The sequence below is a fragment of the Stegastes partitus genome, unplaced genomic scaffold (genome assembly GCF_000690725.1).
Source record: "Stegastes partitus isolate 25-593 unplaced genomic scaffold, Stegastes_partitus-1.0.2 Scaffold255, whole genome shotgun sequence".
In the NCBI taxonomy this organism is placed as follows: domain Eukaryota; kingdom Metazoa; phylum Chordata; class Actinopteri; family Pomacentridae; genus Stegastes; species Stegastes partitus.
Genome location: NW_007577986.1, coordinates 370896 through 376929, shown reverse-complemented (window position 1 = coordinate 376929; position 6034 = coordinate 370896).

The following is a 6034-nucleotide window of genomic DNA, read 5'->3' as shown; positions in this document are numbered from 1 at the left end:
CCTAAAAATGAAGAGCAATGCACAATAAGTAAACTGTTTTGCCTCATGCACGGGTCAGTACACTGAGGAACCCTGAGTGATCCGAACAAGCATGAAAATGCCCAACATTAATGGTATTCAGGGCCTGGGAGCCCACTGCCGGGGCAGGAGTGAATAGTTTAACAAGAGTTGCATTCCAGTGCTGCAGCTCCTCTGTGTTGAATTTCGTTTCAGGGAGGGACTTGGCAACATCAACTCCTCTTAGTCCTTAATGCACTCTGCTGCGCTCTGTGATGAGCTCAGTTTGTTTGTGAGCTTCTTAGATGTCACAAGAAAAAACAAAATCACAAAATGATCCAAAATAAAAAGCTGCCATCAGTTTGGCTGTGTGGTCAGGAGGGCTGACATGCTCATTTGCTTTACTGACTGTTGAAATCTAATTATCAGTCAGAATAAATTTACCCTAATAACTGCTGGCAATAATATTTTTTGGCAAGCTGTCGATTTCTACATTTTAGCCCATGAATGATTCATTCACTTCTCTTTCCTCCTGTAATCTGGGTTTTTGGATGCTGCAGCTCTGGCCTCTGGAGCACAGAGCCCCCTTGTAATTCCATTAAACTGAGTGATGTATCAGTGATGTAAGGCGGCGCCCCCTGCACACTGGGAGATCCTGATCTGTCATCTTGTTGTGCACGTGTGCACCGCTGGCTTCCCCTCAAACATGCTTTTACATGTGCTCGTGCGCACGCAGAGAGCAACACAAACACACTGACACCAGAGTGAACGTGCACATGTCAGCTGTCAGCACCCTGTAGGAACACAACTACACCATGTGGCCACGTTTTTTCACTTGGACGCATTCTGGGAAACAGAGTAAAAGGTTTCGGTGCTGCATCCTGAATCATCATCCTGTGTCACTGCTGCCATCATCATTTCCATAGAAATGAATCTGCCATTATCAGGTGAATGACCTTGTCCCGGCAGTTACTTAAAGGGGGAGGCGCAGTTCCTACCACAGTGGAAATATCTCAGGAGCTCATTTCTATAAGATTTAGTTTACCTTTTTAATCCTGCACCCACCCACCCCCTCTGACTGACACTGGGATTTACTGCAACAACTGCACTTTCACTCTTTCTCGCTCTGCTGCAAGCACTGAAAGAAGTGCAGCAGCACAGTGAGGGCTGTTGCAGTGTGTATGGCTGGTGGTCAGTAGAAACACAAGAAGTGCCACACTGGTAAGTTTGAACAATAGCTGATACCTTTGCAGCAGCAGCAGCAGCACAATGCATGCACTTAAAGCAGGCAGTGCAATAAGTGGGCAGTGAGAGCAGGCAGTGCAGCAGGGAGGGCAGCAAGTCTTTGATCAGGTTTAACTGGCAAGTCAGGTCTCTGACATCTGAAGGCGAGGCTGAAAGGCTCTGCACAGAAAAGCAAGCAGCCCCCCCTGGTCGAGAGAGAGAGAGAGAGAGAGAGGAGGGGAGGAGGGGGGACGGTGAGCATTCATGCTGTGTTAGCATCCCCTCAGCAACTCCATCAATACTGCATACAGCTGAGGAGCTGGCAAAGGTCCTCCGCGCTGCATTTTCAGCCTCGGCCAGCGAAAGAGAGCAACTCCCACGACCGGTCGGCTCAGTGTGGCTGCTGGAGGGGGGCTCTCCGAGGGGCAGAGCGCACCAAACACGCATCAGCACAACACTCACACACGCTCTGAGCTGCACCAGGAGAGCGCAGGAGGGCACAGAGGGACGCACAGTCTGGGAATACTCCAGAGAAGAGAGCCGATCCCGGGGAGGGACAGCACCGTGAGGACACTAATATGCTACCGAGCTCCGCAGGGGAAAGCTGAGCTCCGGGGAGTTTGACAGCATCTCAGTGCACCTGCTCCATGAACACTGGTAAGATGATTTATTCCTTTTTTTTCCACAATCAGGGGAATGTCAATACTGTTTAGTCACTTTATATATATTTTTTAGATGGTGTGTTGATGTGATGCTGTGTGATCAGACTTATTCCTCCAAGTAGGATTTTGCCTGCATTGGTGCACTGTGGTCACACACTGTACTTCTGAGGAAGTTGTTGGCTCTCTGGCACCAGCAGCACAGTGGTGCAGTTTATTAACTCCAACCACAATGAAAAGATACCAGCACGTATCCAATCTGATCACCTCTGCCACACACATACACAATCATATAATAGTCATGTCCACTATTGACCCCTAACAGATTAAATTAGATCTCAAATTATATTATGTTCGACCCATTTTGTGATCGACTATGTGTGTGTGTGTGTGTGTGTGTGTGTGCATGCTGAGAAACTGGTCAGCAGCAGATTTGTTATATGGAAGCACAGCCACCCTGTAGGGGTGTACACCCCTCTGTAAACCTCGTTTCTAGTTTTCCGTGACATCATGGAGAGGTTATCGCTCAAAGCAGCAGCAAAGTGACCTGATAAACTCACTGGTGCCATTGTTAACCAGCGTCAGCCATACAGACAAATCAACCTGAAAAGACATGAGACATTAAGCCACTCAAAACAGCGCTGAATGACGCTATAGTCTTTGTTTTCTAGAGCCACGTGGCATTTACAGCATGCACTTTGAGTTGCTTCTAAAGCTTAACTATGACCTCTGTAATCTGGGAAAAATATGGTACGCACGGCAGCCGATGTGTTCCATTTTAGTCTCTTTTTTGTACAGTGGAGAACTGTTTGATGATTGAAATCTGCTCAGTCTACAGTCTGTTGGAGTCACATTGAGCTGTTGTCACATTTTTACTGAAACTCAGCTACAAGCAAACAACACCGCGTACAAACCTGGACAAGAACGATGTGAATGAACCTGCTCACACACTTTAGAGCTTCTTAATGGGGGATTGTTGTAACTGTAATCCACTTTTTTTTTTCTTTTATAGTGAAAGACACGTAGGCATTGGAGTAAACAGAAACCAGTCAAAAGCTTTTTTGGTATGTCAGGGAACATCCTGGTGTGGCATTCATCTAACGTCACACATCACTTCTTCAACTGTCCCTCTTGTCTTCTTCTACTAAATCACTACAAAAATTGCAGAAATGGGGAAAAAAAAAAAAAGACCAATAGATGAAAGCTGTCAGTTGCCATGAAGGCTTCATTTACAACCTGGTAAGGGAGCACATTTGCTCAACAGCTGGTTTACGCAATCACAGGACGATTCTGACTGAGAGGGAAAGAGGTGTGGTCAAACATTAAGCGTTGTGAGCTCTTGGGTCTTTTATCAGCTGAGGATCAGAGAGCCCTAATCGTTAACTACAGGCCAACCTGTCAGGACACCTGCCAAGCAAGTGTTTGAATAAATTAGAGACCACCAGTTTGGATTGGCGACTGAGTCAGTGAACAACAGATCTTTAATTGAGGTCCTGAAGTCCTGCAACATGGCATATGATTAAAAGGAGGTGATTAGGTGTCAGCTTTTATGTGGAAGTTGCAGCATCTGTGCCGCTGATGCTGATGTTCACTGATGATGATCAAGAAAAAATGGCTCTTTTTTTTTGCATTCACTCCTATGTTGGGTTCAACTATCATCATCAACCATCGTTGTTCATTTCAGTTCCACTTTGTTCATCAACACTCCTGCCCTTTTTTTCTTCTCACTCACAGTTCGTTTATAGATCGGCCTCCTGCGTTTTGCTAATTCTCTCCTCCAACATTCCAGTAACAAGTATTACATTTGTAGGGAAGTGAGGGAAACTGACAGCTTGTTTGCAAGCAGGATTATTAGCACTGCTTGGGGACAGGCCCAACAGTGAGAGAGCGGGATCTGCGTCATATGTTGTGAGGACCAAATCTGCTTAACCTACTTTAGTTTTGCACAAAATATCTTGAGTTTACTGGAACTCCAGTATGGTAGCCGTTTGCCGTCCAATTTGTCCGTTCATCAAATTTTCAGCGGTGACAAATTATTCAAGGGGCAACATGTGAGAGACAAGTTTCCAAATGTGAGAAGTGATTCCATATGTTGCTTTCTGTATTTAGTGAATTACAAAACATTAAAGACTCGAGTGTGTTAGCATGGTTGGTACCTGAATGTATGGAAATGTGAGAGATCTGGATGAACAGTGCAGAAATACAGACCGAAAAGGGTTTCTACTTGAGGGAGATACTTATTTTGGAGGGACATGACAGAACCAAAAATCATTATTGGGTTTATCTTTTGACATTATTTTTGACTTTACGTTACATCCAGCAACAAGTTAATGAGTAAATTATGTCCTAAAGAGACACTGATGAAAAGAGTTTTCAGATCCTTTACTCAAAGTTGATAAAAGCACCAATGCAACAAGGTAAAAACACTCCATTACAAGCAAAAGAGCACCATATTAGCAGCAAAACATAGCTATAAACAGACTAATATATTATCATATCATATGTTAAATTATCATTATTAGATTGTGATGTATAAATGTGTCAGTGTTTTGCTGTTTTATGTGGTCATTGTAGCTATTTTAGATGAAAATCAGGCAGTTTAGTCCAATTTCTAACCAAGAAGTCGGGGTATCTTAAAGTGAAACTGAATCTAAAGGGTTGTGAGATGATTTATAAGAAGGAAAAGTGGGCAAAGAACTTCTTTGCCTTTTTGGGGGGAAAATATTGGAAACCTATTTGGGTAGTCAAGTGTTACTGAAATACAACCATCTGAGAAATCTCTCTTTTGTGAAATTGCTGAGATCTGAGACATAGAAGAACAGCAACAACTCCACATTGCTTTTTAGTGAGAGATCACAGGCCAAAAAGGTTAAATCACTGATTTAATCTTTGACTAAGCCATTTTATAAACTCATCATATGTTTTTTTTCCCCACCTAAAATCTTCCCTAAAGCTATAGCAGTTAAATTAAACCAGTGAAGTAAAAAGTTCAACACGTTCCTCTGAGACCATGAACACATTCAAGTACAAGTGCCTTAAAATGATACTCAAGTGTAATACGTGAGTAAATACTAATTTTAATTTTCAACCAACACATAGTTTATACCAGTTCAGTCTTGGCTGTAGTCGTGTCCAGTCAGAGGAGATCTTTCCATTTCTCATTTGTTCTCTGGAACTTTTTCTAAGCAGCGCTCCATTCAGCGCTGCACACTTCTTTTTTTTTTTTTTCTTCTTCTGAAGTTCAAGGACATTAAGCTGTGCTCAGAATATCAAGCAGTCCTTTTGCTTGTACCTCAAAAGGATAATTTGGTGATGGATTGCACCATGTTGAGTGATACACCTGCCATCCTGTGTACAGATTCATAGCAGCCAGAGCTTTGTGAGTAACTGGCTACAGTATGTGTGGGTGAAATACCAGCGCTGGCAGAAATGTGAGGGCAATGTGGCAACAAAACAAGGGGGGATTTTGAAACTCAAGGGGCCCCTGCTTCCCTTTAAAGCACAGTGTGACGAGAAAGTTAATAGGTGTCGGAGTGCTGTTAATATTTAACGGTTTCCCATGCAATATGCATGAACAAAGGTAACCATGTGTGTGGAAATGTTCCTAATTAACACAATAGCTTCCTTTTTACAAGCACTAACATGTTGCACAGACACAAAACAAGTGGTTTGGTTAGCTCTCCTCAGCACTGGAATCCTGTGTTCTTCAGACAGTTCAGAGCAGCATCTCCCAGCTGTTAGTGCTTAAAAAAAACAGCCAAACAAATTGTGACCATGACTTCTTACAAGTTCTAGGATCATTAAAACATATAGACACAGATGGGCAACAAGTGTTTTATCAGTTTCAAAGACAAAATTGTAAAAGAAAAGCCAAAATGTAAAATTGAAATGAACCAAAAAGCAAACAGTTTAACTGTTGTCTAATACGATGAATAAAGTCTCAACATTTTCTTATATATTGCCAGTTCATCTTGTTATTATACTTCATTGGTACGATCCAGCCTTTAGGGGTCAGCTGGATGCAACAAAAACCAAATGGAATTGGTTCAGGCAAAGCAATTTATTGCTTAGTAACGTAAATGAACACAACAGAACAGTGACAATACCAAAGAAGCTGATGGATGTTGCTAAAAATCAAAGAACCAAACGAAGGC